The 15,282-nt window shown below is 43.1% G+C and overlaps 1 protein-coding gene across 3 annotated transcripts in view; it reads right to left on the minus strand.

Annotated features, from left to right (window-relative positions):
* Window positions 1-15,049, minus strand: part of sacs (sacsin molecular chaperone) — a 127,520-nt gene extending 112,471 nt beyond the window's left edge. For all 3 annotated transcript variants that reach the window (XM_080197340.1, XM_080197338.1, XM_080197339.1), the window contains exon 1: window positions 14,917-15,049. The gene's annotated coding sequence lies outside the window, so the exon portion shown is untranslated. The remainder of the gene's footprint in view (window positions 1-14,916) is intronic.
* Between the last annotated feature and the right edge of the window lie 233 nt (window positions 15,050-15,282).

The following is a 15,282-nucleotide window of genomic DNA, read 5'->3' on the forward strand; positions in this document are numbered from 1 at the left end:
GGTGGTGGAAAAGCCTTTATGCGCATAAACAGGGTCTGTGCCAAACCTCCACCGAAAGCAGAGACGGAGCGAGAAGGAGCCTGAGGAAATCCCAGCTCTAGAATGTCACATGTTAGTCCAAATGCTCAAATCAATTGTGTCAGATTGTAGTTGGCTGGGAATGAGGGCATTCCAATACAAGGTTAATTTCATGGAGCTGATAATCCCACAACTCTTCCTAATTGGTATTTTATTAGCTCAACTTGTAAAGCCTCAAATATTGCAGCTTGTTTATTGGATGAATACATAGGAGTTCTGAAAGCAGGTCCCTGTACTACTTTTTTGATTTGATTTATTATTGTCACATATATTATCATATAGTGAAAAGTATTGTTTCTTGTGCGCTATATAGACAAAGCATACCGTTCATAGAGAAGGAAACAAGAGAGTGCAGAATGTAGTGTTACAGTTAGTTATAGCTAGACTGTAGAGAAAGGTCAACTTAATGCAAGTTAAGTCCATTCAAAAATCCGACAGCAGCAGGGAAGAAGCTGTTCTTGGGTTGGTTGGTTCGTGACCTCAGATTTTGTATCCTTTTCCCGATGGAAGAAGGTGGAAGAGAGAATGTCCAGGGTGTTTGGGGTTCTCAATTATGCTGGCTACTTTGTCAAGGTAGCGGGAAATGTAGACAGAGTCAGTGGATGGGAGGCTGGCTTGAATGATTGTTTTTTTTCAGTAAAACAAAGTGATGTCATGGCGATAAACTATAGCTTATGCAACTGCGGTCATTATTTGCACAATGGTCATGTGCCAATCTCATCGTTATTCTGCAGTTAACTTCAAAGTTAAGCATAATGGCATTCCTTCAGAAATCTGGACAAAAGCACTAAGAATCATTGTTAAATAACTGTGATGGTTGCTGCATAGCTATATGCATGGAAAACCAACCTTTGAACACTGGAGTCTGAAAGACTGCTTCAGCTGAAGCTGGTGAAACGATGGTGCAAAGGGTTAGAATAGGGGATATTTATCCAGTGAAAAGGGGTTCAGATTCAACTTGGGCTGACAGAACAATACTATAAGAACATAAGAACATAAGAAATAGGAGCAGGAGTAGGCCATCTAGCCCTTCGAGCCTGCCCCGCCATTCAATAAGATCATGGCTGATCTGTCGTGGCTCAGTTCCACATTCCCACCCTCTCCCCATAACCCTTAATCCCCTCGCTTATCAAAAACCCATCAACCCGCGTCTTAGAAGTATTTAGCGAGGCAGCCTCCACCACTTCAATGGGCAGAGAATTCCAGAGATTCACCGCCCTTTGAGTGAAGAAGTTCTTCCTCAACTCCGTTCTAAACCGCCCCCCCCTTTATCTTGAGGCTGTGCCCCCTAGTCCTACTGTCCTTTCTGAGCGGTAAGAGTCTCTCCACCTCTATCATAAGAACATAAGAAATAGGAGCAGGAGTAGGCCATCTGGCCCTTCGAGCCTGCCCCGCCATTCAATAAGATCATGGCTGATCTGTCGTGGCTCAGTTCCACTTTCCCGCCCTCTCCCCATAACCCTTAATCCCCTCTCTTATCAAAAACCCATCAACCCGCTTCTTAAAAATATTTAGCGAGGCAGCCTCCACCACTTCAACGGGCAGAGAATTCCAGAGATTCACCACCCTTTGAGTGAAGAAGTTCCTCCTCAACTCCGTTCTGAACCGCCCCCCCTTTATCTTGAGGCTGTGCCCCCTAGTCCTACTGTCTTTTTTGAGCGGGAAGAGTCTTTCCACCTCTATCCTATCCATCCCATTCATCATCTTATACGTCTCAATGAGATCTCCCCTCATTCTTCTAAACTCTAACGAGTACAAGCCTAGTTTATTCAGCCTCTCCTCATAGCTCAACCCCCTCAACTCCGGTATCAGCCTAGTAAACCTCCTCTGCACTCCCTCCAAGGCCAAAATATCCTTGCGCAGGTGCGGCGCCCAAAACTGCACACAGTACTCCAGCTGCGGCCTCACCAATGCCCTATACAGCTGCAGCAAGACCTCCCTACTTTTATATTCAATCCCCCTCGCTATGAAGGCCAGCATCCCATTCGCCTTCCTGACCACCTGCTGCACCTGCAGGCTGGGTTTTTGCGACTCATGCACAAGGACCCCGAGGTCCCTCTGCACCGTCGCCTGCTGCAGTTTTTCGCCACGTAAGTAATAGTCCTTCCTACCATTCTTCCTACCAAAGTGGACCACCTCACACTTGCCAACATTAAATTCCATTTGCCATTTCCTGGCCCATTCGCCCAGCCTATCTAGATCCTTCTGCAGACTCTCCACACCCTCCGCACAATTTGCCTTTCCCCCAATCTTGGTGTCATCAGCAAATTTCGACACCCTACACTCGGTTCCCTCCTCCAGATCATCTATATAAATGGTAAATAGCTGAGGCCCCAGCACCGACCCCTGGGGCACCCCACTAGTCACCAACCGCCAATCCGAATAGCACCCATTGACCCCCACTCTCTGCTCCACTATCCTCTCTGTTGGCTGTAAGAGTCCAAAGGAAAATTATTCTGGGTGGTTTCAACCCTCTGACGAGGCACCATTGGCCTTGCATGGAACATACAGCACAGAAACAAGCCATTCAGATCAATCAGTCCATATAGATATCCTTAATTCAGTACAAGTTATTAGTTCAAACAGCTTGGGTTGGAAATAGAAGACAATAAATTAACTAATATGGTGTTCTCCTGAGATTAGAGTGAGCTTCACACTTTAGGTAACCTGTTTTCTGCCAGACTTGTAAGTACTTGGGTGAAACGTTCCACTTTCAGTAGCAATATATCTCACGTAAAATTAAAAACTTACATTTATTTAGCACCTTTCACAACCGCTGGACATCCCAAAGTGCTTTAAAGCCAATAAAGTACATTGTTACGATCTCCATGGAGACCAACAGCATTTAAAGATCTTCAAATGTCCAATTACTAGCTGAAAAAATGATTGCAAAATTTCATGTTTTAAATCCTCTACTGTACTGTGACTAAAATCACTATTGGCTAAACACCTGCTTTTGTAAACAACTTACAGTTTAAACTACATAAAGGAACATTCCCCTTTAACATTTACGTTACATTGCACTCTCCATCAAATTGCAGTCCTTATAACAAGCAATCCACGGTTGCTCCGGACTTCCAGTGGGTTTCCTTATCCCTGTTTCACTGAGTAATAACTCCAACTGAGCGTATCCTCAGTTTTCAGAGAGTCACTACCACCAGCATAAAACCTGTTCTGATGATTATTTTTCCCCCATGGTCACGCCAGAACGAATCTCCCAGCATCTGGAGAAGGCTGCGAGATGCATCTATTCAATGAAAGATTGTTCACAGTCTATTCCATCAATTTCCTTGTTCCACATTAAATAGTAAAAAAAAACCACGAAAGTGGCATTGTCTTCCTGAAAAATGTGGTTGGCAAACCCTTTGTTCTTTACAGAGGGAAAAAACCCATTCAGCAGTTCCATCCCAATGACAGCACGCACATGTGATAGATACCCTGATACATTTTGATACAAACTCCACAAGTCACAGTTCCTTTTGATCACAGAAAACAAGTTCAGAGGAGAAAACATAAAAGGAATGAATTGAGTTTAAAAAAACTGATCTGGTTGCATGATTTAATAACCACAAAAAGTGCAAGATACAGATTAGCTGACTACAATTACAAACGGACAGTGATGATTACAATGTATACTGTCGTTATGAGTAATCAAATAATTAAAGAAGTTAAAAAAAATGCTAAAACAACCAAAACCAAGGACCATTCTGTTACATGCAGGTAATCATACAGAATCAAATGGGAAGTCATGGCCTAGTGGTATTATAACAAAACTATTAATCAAGAAACTCAGCTAATGTTCCAGGGACCCGGGTCAAATCCCACCATGGCAGATGGCGGAATTTGAATTCAATTTTTAAAAATCTGGAAAAGTCTTCCATCAGGAAAAGGATACAAATTCAGAGGTCACGGACCAACCAACTATGAAATCTTTGCTGATTGTTGGAAAAAAAACATCTAGTTTATTAATGTCCTTTGGGGGAAGGAAATCTAGGCAGGAATTCTCCAGTCATTCACATTGGTGGGATTTTCTGGTCCCACTGGCACAGGGTGATGTCATTGGAGATTCCCACCTCCTGCTAGCAGGGGTGGGGGGCAGAGAATCTCACCCTTGCTATCCTTACCTGGTCTGGCCTACATGTGACTGCAGAGCCACAGTAATGTGGTTGACTCTCAACTGCCCTCCAACAGCAACTAGAGATGGGTAATTAATGCTGGCCAGCTAGCGACATGGCCCACGAATGAATAAAAAAAACTCAGTGACCCAAGGGTCGTTAATGGCATTGAGGAACTTGTATGTAAACAAATGCAACATTTTCGGTCAAGAAAATTAAGATTACAAAATGCTCTGTAAAATGACATTATCCGCTTACATAGATTTCCCAAATTCGGCTTCAATTCCTCAGTATTGGCAGCCTAAGTAAAATTCACCCTCTCGGTTCAAACTACCTTCCTGTGCAATGATGTTGATGAGACAGCTTCCAAGTTCATATCTTTTCATTAAAGTTAGCTGATACAGAATCTAATGGGAAGTGTGTGGCTGGCCTCTTAATATGCTTCACATAAAATAAACCTGTTTGTCAGTCTTCAGACCTTTTCTTTCCTGATAACTAAAATGGTAACTTCATCATTGATAATAACAGTACCAAAAAATATGATTAGAATAATTCAAACTTATTTCCTCATCTGTGCTGAGTTAGCTGGTTCTAAACCAAGATGGCATAAGGGGCACTGCAACTGACTTCAGTGTTACTTGGCAGAGAGAGGAACCATCAGCCAGATATCCCACCCTTTATCACTAAAATGTGGGCTAAATAGACAGTGAATGCCAATAGCTTTGAGGTTGGTGTCAATGGCCTACAGTTGAATTTTGATTTTATTTTGCTGATGCTTTCCCTACAGGATCATAAATGAAGAGTAGTCACTTGGGTGAGGTATTAAGAGGCTGCATGTACCTGTGGGTGTACAATGGCAAGTCTTCCAGTTTGCAGTCTAGTGATCTAATGATTTTTGCTGGAAAATGTTCATCTATGGACATCAAATGAAGATGTAATTGGTTTCAACATCATCATTAGAAAATTTCAGGCATTGCACTGGACATTCTCTCCAATTCTGCAACACCAGTCACCCCTGCAAGCTGACCTTGTGTACCCTATGATCTAGAGTGTAACTTTGTTGCCCAGTATCTAGCTGGATGACAATAGATTAGGGATCCATAACATTTACGCTTTGTAATGTATACTGGCTACTGTAATCCTACACTGGAAATGCTCTCCTTCTGTGCCACAAATGACTATATTCTTTTTATTAGTGTCACAAGTTGACTTACATTAACACTGCAATGAAATTACTGTGAAAATCCCCCAATCGCCACACTCTGGCACCTGTTTGGGTAAACGGAGGGAGAATTTAGCGTGGCCAACGCACCTAACCAGCATGTCTTTCAGATTGTGGGAGGAAACAGGAGCACCCCAAAGAAAACCCCTGCAGACATGTGGAGAACGTGCAGAGTCCTCACAGACAATGACCCCAAATTCGGAATTGGACCCAGGCCCCTCGTGCTATGAGGCAGCAATGCTAACCACTGTGCTGCAAAATGCATCCCCTAGCTTGACAAAAGGTGGACTGAACGCATTCTAGCAAAATAAGACTGGACTATAAATCAACAACTGATGTGTTTTGTAGAACATGCATGAATAAACAGAATACAGTCCATATCAATCCATCATCTTCCCATTGCTTCCTGTTCCACAATAAAATACAGCTCAGCCAACACCCAGAGTAAAAGTTTATTTTCAAAAGAGCTGAATCCATTGAAGTTTTGAAAATTATACCTTGTAGATATCAGAGAAAATGAAGACGTTCATGTTTACATAAAGATTCAGGATATAAATGGTTGACAGCAGTGTGTAGCAATGATGTAATGGCTGAGTAGCGTAGTCCCACAAGGGAATTACATTATACTCTGCATTAGATATATCACTCCTTCCTGAGGTTGTTGGCGAGCACATAAATTAATATGACATGTATGCAGCTAAAGTGCAGCTCTAGCTGCTAACATAGCCATGGATTGAATATCTGCATCTTCAAAAATCCTGTTAATAACAGCCATCATTAACACGTAATAATCTCATTGAGAACAGAATGAAAGAATACACCACAATTACTAAAATGAATTTAAGAAGTCTAATCCAAAATCTGTGCAGAAGCCTCCGAAAATCAATACAACAAAGGAAGTAATGGTTAAAAAAAATAGTTGATCTTGTGTATTTTATGCCTTCTTTTGGTTAGGTGCATTGACCATGCTAAATTCTCCCTCCGTGTACCCGAATAGGTGCCAGAGTGTGGCAACTTGGGGATTTTCACAGTAACTTCATTACAATGTAAGCCTACTTGTAACTAATAAACAAACTTAACATCCAAGTGTTTGAACGGTTTTAGCCCCCTTACCTATGGAAAGAGGCCGCCCAGAGCAGTTCACAAGGTTGATCCTGGGTATGGAGGGATCTTCTGATGAGGAGAGGTTAAATAGGTTGGGCCTGTATTTTTTAGAGTTTAGAAGTATGAGAGGTGACCTTATTGGGACACATAGGATTCTCAGAGGAATTGACAGGGCAGATGCTGAGGTGTTGTTTCTCCTTGTGGGAGCATCCAGGATCAGAGGGAGGGTCACCTATTTAAGATGTGGAGATGCTGGCGTTGGACTGGGGTAAACACAAGAAGTCTCACTACACTAGGTTAAAGTCCAACCAATTTATTTGATGCTCACCTATTTAAGACAGAAATGGGAAGGAATTTCTTCTCTCAGTGAGTCGTGAATCCATGCAGTTCTTTACCACAGAGGTCATTCAGTACGTTCAAGTCTGAGATGGACAGATTTTTAATCAGTAGGGGAATCAAGGGTTATGGGGAGAAGGAAAGTGACACCATATCAAAATTAGTCATTTAGTTTTACAGAAGAGAAAGAAGCCTTTCAGCCCGTCATGTCTGTGCCAGCCATCAAGCACCTATCTACTACAATCCCATTTTCCAACACTTGGTCCGTAGCCTTGTATGCTATAGTGTTTCAAGTGTCCATCTCTTGTCATGATCTCATGGAATGAGAGAGCAGACTCAACGGGCTGAATGGCCTTCTTCTGCTTCTATGTCTTATGATCTTATGGTCTAAGTCTCTCTGTCCCCCTCTCTCATTCTCCTGCTTATGTTCACATTTAAGACCAGTTTGATTTCTTCTACCAATGGACTGGGTAACACAGTTGCATAGATCCCTTTTTTGACTCTTAGCATAATCAAGTTAAGAAGTTTATTAATTAGCTACAAGTAGGCTTACATTAACAGAGCAGGAAAGTTACTGTGAAAATCCCCTAGTTGCCACACTCCGGTGCCTGTTTGGGTACACTGAAGGAGAATTTAACATGGCCAATGCACCTAACCAATACATATTTTGGAGTGTGGGAGGAAACAGGAGCACCCGGAGGAAACCCACGCGGACCCAGGGAGAACGTGCAGACTTCACACAGTCACCCAAGCCAGGAATTGAACTTGGGTCACTGGAGCTGTGAGGCAGCAGTGATAACCACTGTGCCACCCCTAAATACTAAAATAGCATTTTAAAAAGTTTCAGATGTATTCTATTCAAATATGTTAACCAGCTCCTGTGGTTTAAGAAGTAGTCCCATCGTCACCTTCCCAGCGCAACAAAGGGTTGTGCAATAGAATTAAGGGTTAAGGGAATTAAGGGATTAAGGGTTATGGGGCAAGGGCGGGAATGTGGAACTGAGCCACAACAGATCAGCCATGATCTTATTGAATGGCGGGGCAGGCTCAAGGGGCTAGATGGCCTACTCCTGCTCCTACTTCTTATGTTCTTATGTTCTTAATAGAAGCTGGCCTTGTCACGTTTCTATTCCTATTTAACAAAATATGCTGCTGCACTTTCATTCATGCATCCTGTACTGCTTCCCCTCCATTGCAATTGCAAACAAGAGGCCATCCATTGAGAATTCCATACCAGGTACTTAGCACCATTAACTTGGGCCTAATAGCCTCTTCGCTATCAGAGGCAAATCCTTCTTTATGTGAAGGAAATCCTTTAAAAGCTCGCTTCTTAATCTAGCGATCTCTCTTGAACATTTTGTCAAGTTGCAGGCTTCCACTGAAAGGCAATTCAACCAACATCAGCTGATGCTGCAACAGGCAAACATCATTAATATTTCGACTTAAAACACTGCGAATGGAATTTCTAACATCTTAGCTGCAGACAGAATTGGCCCCCACTGCAGAATTTACTACCAAAAATGTTATTGCGCTGAAATCACATCCATGAAAGTCAGCACGAAATGAATATTTTTGGAGCTGCAGTGTGTGTTATCAGAGGTACTGATCCATGATGGCATCCTAATATTTTTTAAGCTATTTTAAGATCCGAGTTCTGGAATCTTGATCATTTTCCTGTGAAGACAGATGTTGGAAGATTTTAATGATCAACACACTCGAGCAATTAGCATAAAGATGAGTGCCAGCTTTCAGTTTCCCCTTTTACCTCAGCTGAATTTCCCTGTTTACTGCTAAAAATGGCCACCGCCTCATTTGTGGAGCCCCTGTTACGAGTTCGGATAAATACAATACTTGAAATTTAGTTGATTCATTTGGCCCTAGTTGGTGCACCATAAAATCACGGAATTCCTCCAGTGCAGAAAAAGGCCATTCGGCCTCCATCAAACCATTCCTTCCAGCCTGCACTGACAACTATCCCACCCAGCCTCTATCCCCATAACCCCACATATTTACCTTGCTAATCCCCCTAACGTACACATCTTTGAACACTAAGGTGCAGTATAATATGGCCAATGCACCTAACCTGCACATCTTTAGACTGTGGGAGGAAACCGGAACACCCAGGGGAAACCCATGCAGGGATGGGGGAGAATGTGCAAATTCCACACAGTCACCCTAAGCTGGAATTGAACCTGGGTCCCTGGCACTGAGAGGCATCAGTGCTAACCACTGCGCCACCACGCTGCCCCTATATTAAGGACTCTAGTTTGAATCCCGCCACAGCAGATGGTGGAATTTTGAATTCAATAAAAAAAATCTGGAATTAAAAATCTACTGAAGACCATGAAACCATTGGCGACTGTCAGAAAAAACCCACTTGATTCACTAATATCCTTAAGGGAAGGAAATATTTTGTCCTTATCTGGTCTAGCCTGCATGTGACTCCCAGAGCCACAGCAATGTGGTTGACTCTCAACTACCCATGGGACCCCAACTTGGGATGGGCAATAAATGCTGGCCAGCCAGTGACACCCATGTCCCATGAATGAATAAAAAAAAGCCACTTAGATACACCAGCATAACACAACCAAAGACTTAGGTTCAGCATTACAAAAACAATTTGCAACTTTCATGATCACAGGATGCTTCAAAACACTTTCCAGCCAAGCCCAAGTATGAATATTGCTGTAACTTGGGAAAAACAAAGAGCAAAGTGAGAACAACCAGATAATCTGCTTGTGTGATGTTGGCTGAGTGATAAATATTGGACAGGAGACCAGGGATGAATCCTCTTTGCTTTAACATTGTGCCATGAGATTTTTGGAAACCACCTTCAAGCATTTAACATCTCATCCAAAAGGTGTCACCTCCAACAGAACTGCAGCGTCAGTTTAGAGTTTTGTGCTTAAATCCATGGGTGAGGTCTTGGACCCACAACCTATTTGTTGGCCCAGAGGAAGGAACTGTACAGGGCACTGGTGCGGCCGCAGCTGGAGTACTGTGTGTAGTTTTGGTCGCTTCGCTGCACTTGCGCAAGGATATTGTGGCCTCGGAGGGAGTGCAGAGGAGGTTCACTAGGCTGATACCAGAGTTGAGGGGGTTGAACTATGAGGGGAGATCTCATTGAGACGTATAAGATGATGAATGGGATGGATAGGATAGAGGTGGAGAGACTCTTCCCGCTCAAAAAAGACAGTAGGACTAGGGGGCACAGCCTCAAGATAAGGGGGAGGCGGTTTAGAACGGAGTTGAGGAGGAACTTCTTCACTCAAAGGGTGGTGAATCTCTGGAATTCTCTGCCCGTTGAAGTGGTGGAGGCTGCCTCGCTAAATATTTTTAAGAAGCGGGTTGATGGGTTCTTGATAAGAGAGGGGATTAAGGGTTATGGGGAGAGGGCGGGAAAGTGGAACTGAGCAGCGACAGATCAGCCATGATCTTATTGAATGGCGGGGCAGGCTCGAAGGGCTAGATGGCCTACTCCTGCTCCTATTTCTTATGTTCTTAAGAGAGGCTGAATAGACTGGGCTTGTACTCACTGGAGTTTAGGAGGATGAGGGGGGATCTTATAGAGACGTATAAGATGATGAAGGGAATGGATAGGGTAGAGGTTGAGAGGTTCTTCCCGCTCAGAAAGGACAGCAGGACTAGGGGGCACAGCCTCAAGATGGCGGGGGAGCAGTTTAGAACAGAGTTGAGGAGGAACTTCTTCACTCAAAGGGTGGTGAATCTCTGGAATTCTCTGCCCGTTGAAGTGGTGGAGGCTACCTCACTAAATATATTTAAGACACGGGTAGATAGGTTTTTGGTAGGCAAGGGGATTAAGGGTTATGGGGAGAAAGCGGGAAAGTGGAACTGAGCCACTTCAGATCAGCCATGATCTTATTGAATGGGAGGGCAGGCTCGAGGGGCTAGATGGCCTACTCCTGCTCCTATTTCTTATGTTCTTAATATTTCTTATTTCTGAAGGAGTGCCACCAACTGAGCCACAGCAAACCTTAGAAATACCAATATGAGCAGATACTCTTTCCTGAACAGAGGGTATTGGAAGGGATTGCTAAGAAGGATGCCCCATGCAATACTCTAGACCAATTTAAAACTCAGCTGGATGTAAGGGAAAGAGAGTCCAGCTCATATTGTGAAAGGATTGAACCAAATGGACTAATGATCCTACCTCATCTGGACTGAGCCTATGAGAAATGAATAGATGAGTCTTTCAGAATGACAAATGGCTCTCTTGTCTTCATATGGAAATTAAGGCCATATATAGAAATGCATATCTTGCAGAAAAGGAGATATAGGGCAAGAATAGCGCAGCATTTAAATGTTTGTTGAATAATTTCTAAGAATAATCACTAGAAGGAAACAAAGTGGAGAATTTTAAAGAAAAGGTGTAACCAATGGAGATTAGCAAGGACAGTGGTGATAGGCTAACAATACTTGGTGTGGGGTAGGACAATGGTAGCAATTTTTTAGATGACCTCAAGCTGAGAGGGTGGAAGACGGGAGACCAGGCAGGAGAGCTTTGGAATGGTCAAATCTAGAGGTAACAAAGGCATGAATAAGAGATTCAATTACAGATGAGGCGGAGTCAGGCATTCTTAGTGACAACAGGGATATGTGACCAGAAGCTCATCTCGGGGTCAAATACAACAAGGTTGTGAACAGCCTGGTTCAGTCTCAGACATTGCCATAGAAAGGGCTGGAGTCAGTAGCTAGGCAACAGAGTTTGTGGTGAGGGAACAAAAGGAAGTAGAGATCCTTGGAGTTACCGTTGACCAGAAACTCAATTGGACTCACCACATAAACACAGTGGCTACAAGAGCAGGTCAGAAGCTAGGAATACTGTGGTGAGTAACTCACCTCCTGACTCCCCAAAGCCTGTCCACCATCTACAAGGCACAAGTCAGGAGTGTGATGGAATACTCCCCACTTGCCTGGGTGAGTGCAACTCCAACAACATTCAAGAAGCTTGACAACATCCAGGACAAAGCAGCCCGCTTGATTGACACCTTATCTACAAACATTCACTCCCTCCACCACTGACGCTCAGTAGCAACAGTATGTACTAGCTACAAGGTGCAGTGCAGCAATTCACCAAAAATCCTTAGACAGCACCTTCCAAACCCACGGCCGCTTCCATCTACGAGGATAAGGGTAGCAGATACATGGGAACACCATCATCTGCAAGTTTTCCTTCAAAGTCTCATCCTGACTTGGAAATATGACCCCATTCCTTCACAGTCACTGGATCAACGTTCTGGAATTCCCTAGCTAAGAACATTGTGGGTGAACTGCAGGAAATCAAGAAGGCAGCTCACCATCACCTTCTCAAGGGCAACTAGGGGTGGGCGATAAATGCTGGCCAGCCAGCAATATCCATGTCACACGAATGAATAAAAACGTAGAGATCCAGACTAATATGTAAACTTTACAAATACATACTCCCGATGCAAGGCTTCACGCACAACATTGTCATGTAGGTAGGCATTTCCATAGCAATCATTGTCCATGTGGCTACTTCTGACCTGTCTTTGGCAGATGACAGTTTTGACAAGACAACAGTTTTGAAAAGACAACCATTTGATACGCTTTCTAGGAACTTCTGTTTCCAATGCGCGCACATTATTTATCAGGAATTACGAATACATATTCAAAATGAAGCTGGAGTAATTGCAGAGGTCCCCCTTATCTGTTCAATTACGTAAGTGTCATGGTACAAGGATGCACTTATACATGTGAAGTAGACAGGTAATTACATACTTGATGCATTTTAGGTTCAACAGATGTCTGTTTGTTTGGTGGGGGCTTGCCAATAGACATCATGTTAGGGCTATCACCAGGTATTGAAAGTTAATTCATAGTGAAGATTGATACATTCCCCAAAGTACATCCAAATCCTCTCTTTCCTTCATCTGACTAAGCCCCATCCTTGATGTGAGTTCTGAATTCAATTTTCATTTCTAATCACAGAATCCCAGCAATGCAGAAAGAGGCCATTTGGCCCATTGAGTGTGCTCCTACAAGGCATCTTACCCAGCCCACACCCTACCCTCTCCTCATAACTGTATCCCATTGATCCCCCTAATCTACACATCTTTGAATACTATCTTTAGCATGGCCAACCCACCTAACCTGCACATCTTTGGACTGTGGGAGGAAACCCAAACAGACACAGGGAGAACGTGCAAACACCAGACACTCACCCAAGACCAGAACTGGCACTGTGAAGCAACTAACCCCTGTGCTAACACTGCGCCGTCCATTAATAAATATCATTTCTGTGAGAGTTCACCTCTAGGCACAAACCAGGAACAAAGTCAGATGACAAGATTAAGATTGCTTTCCTGTCAGTATGGCTTGCTAACCTTTGCAAATACCTGCTTTATCAGCAAGTTAATATTTCAAGGGACAAGGTGCTTGTAAGTATCCCCTCCACCTCTTCAGTTCCTATTCGCTTTGTCAGGCTGACTGGGAACTTGCAATTTACACCTCAGCAATAGGCCTTGTTGTTTTGTTCAGTCAGGAACCAAGAGCACACAAAGCAAAGCACGGAACCATATATCACAAAATCATGATGAAATGTTTCAGAAACCAAAAGTTGCTCAAAATTATGACTTTTAACCCAAAGGATGAAAGTGGGATAATTCAGCCACACTTTTTGTTCATGGTTACTGACCAACTGCACAGTCTTCATTTCCCTGGGGCACAGGATTCTGCACAATGGGTGTTTGTGACTTCTTTTAATTAGATTTTGAGCTCAGGTTTACAAGCAAACAACCTTCAAATCCCTCGGTATTTGAAGTAAGGCCAGGCATTGTAATTCTAGATTGGCAAATTAGTCCAGGAAGGGTCTTTAATGTTAACCCTTTCCAGTTGTCCAGCAGCTGTTAAATAATACAGGATTTCACATTTGCTGATCAGCATGTTTTTTGTGTGGATGGCATTACGGTTTTAAATTTGCTACAATTAGCAGCATTGTTCTGAAGACCTTTCAAACATCAGTGAGAATAAATATTTTAAAGGCCAAAGTCTGAGATCACATACCAACCAACTCAATTACAGCTTCTTCCCTGCTGCCCTCAGACTTTTGAATGGACCTACATTATATTAAGCTGATCTTTCTCTACACCCTAGGTATGACCGTTATACTACATTCTGCACCCTCTCCTTTCCTTCTCCCTTATGTATTCTATGAACAGTATGATTTGTCTGTGTAGCGTGCAAAAACCAATACTTTTCACTGTATCCCAATACATGTAATAATAATAAATCAAATTTAAGAAGGGTGCAATATAGATAGCTGTTCAGGACGTCAGAGTGGGTTTCAGTCTTCCATTGTAGTTTCTTAGTTGTATTTAATAGAAACAATGACAATTTTCAGATTGAATCTCACCAGGTTAATGGTGTAATTTTCAGTTTAGGACGAGAAAACAGTATAACTTTTGTCAGTTTAAATGAACAAATAAAATATTTGCCCCTGATAAAGATTAGCTCAATTAACTACATTACTAATTTGGGTTTCACACTTAATCATTAGACAACACCGAACCCCCTCTGCACTACAAATTAGCCTGCTTTACTCATTGTTTCTTTATTATAATGGGAACAAAATAATTCACTACCATTTGAAAAACCAACGTGAACCTCCTGTCATCCTTAGGATCAAGACTTGCCTAACTAAATGATCTGAACTGGTCCATCAGGTCATCTTTACTTCCGTGATACAACCATATTGCACCACATCATGTCAATGCTTTGATCGAGATGACTGCAGTTTGCTGCTGCGCATTAAGGCTGCCGTGATCGCAGGGAGTGAGATACTGCCTGGGGTATCCACAGCATTGAACCACTTTGTATCCTTGCTGATGCAGCCATAGCGACTGAAAGGAGACAATGAAGGGAGGGATTGCTGCCTCACTGAGACTGCTCTCTCTCTCTCTCCTTATCCATTTCAGTTCCTCACTGCTGATTCATTTCACAGATTTTGACCAAGACGAAACTCACATTTTCCACCACACAAAATATCAATTCAGTAATGCTGCGTTTAAAGACAGTACTTACATTATCAGCTCCAGTCTCTCTCTCTCTTTGTAATCTTTTCCTTTAGTCTCTGACTGTGAAGTGTTGTTGTTTGAGTGCGGGTCTGCAGCGCTGCTGCTTTGGGGAGGGGATACACGGCGCTGTGACAGTCCTGGAGGACATGCTGCGCTTTGTAGCAGGAGGGGATGTGAGGCTTGCTGAGAGTGCCGCAGCCGCACCTCCTGCCCCATCAGCGGCCGTCCCAATGCAGCATCAAGCAGCCCTCTCTCTGGCTGATACACCAGCCTGCACTGCGCAGGCGGCAGCTCACGTAGAGAAACAATGACCTTTGTGTCTGATACAATCAAAACTGTCCAAAAAAAACATAGTCGAAGTTTCTGGACAATG

The sequence above is a fragment of the Carcharhinus amblyrhynchos genome, chromosome 10 (genome assembly GCF_965287045.1).
Source record: "Carcharhinus amblyrhynchos chromosome 10, sCarAmb.v2.hapA, whole genome shotgun sequence".
NCBI lineage: Eukaryota > Metazoa > Chordata > Chondrichthyes > Carcharhiniformes > Carcharhinidae > Carcharhinus > Carcharhinus amblyrhynchos.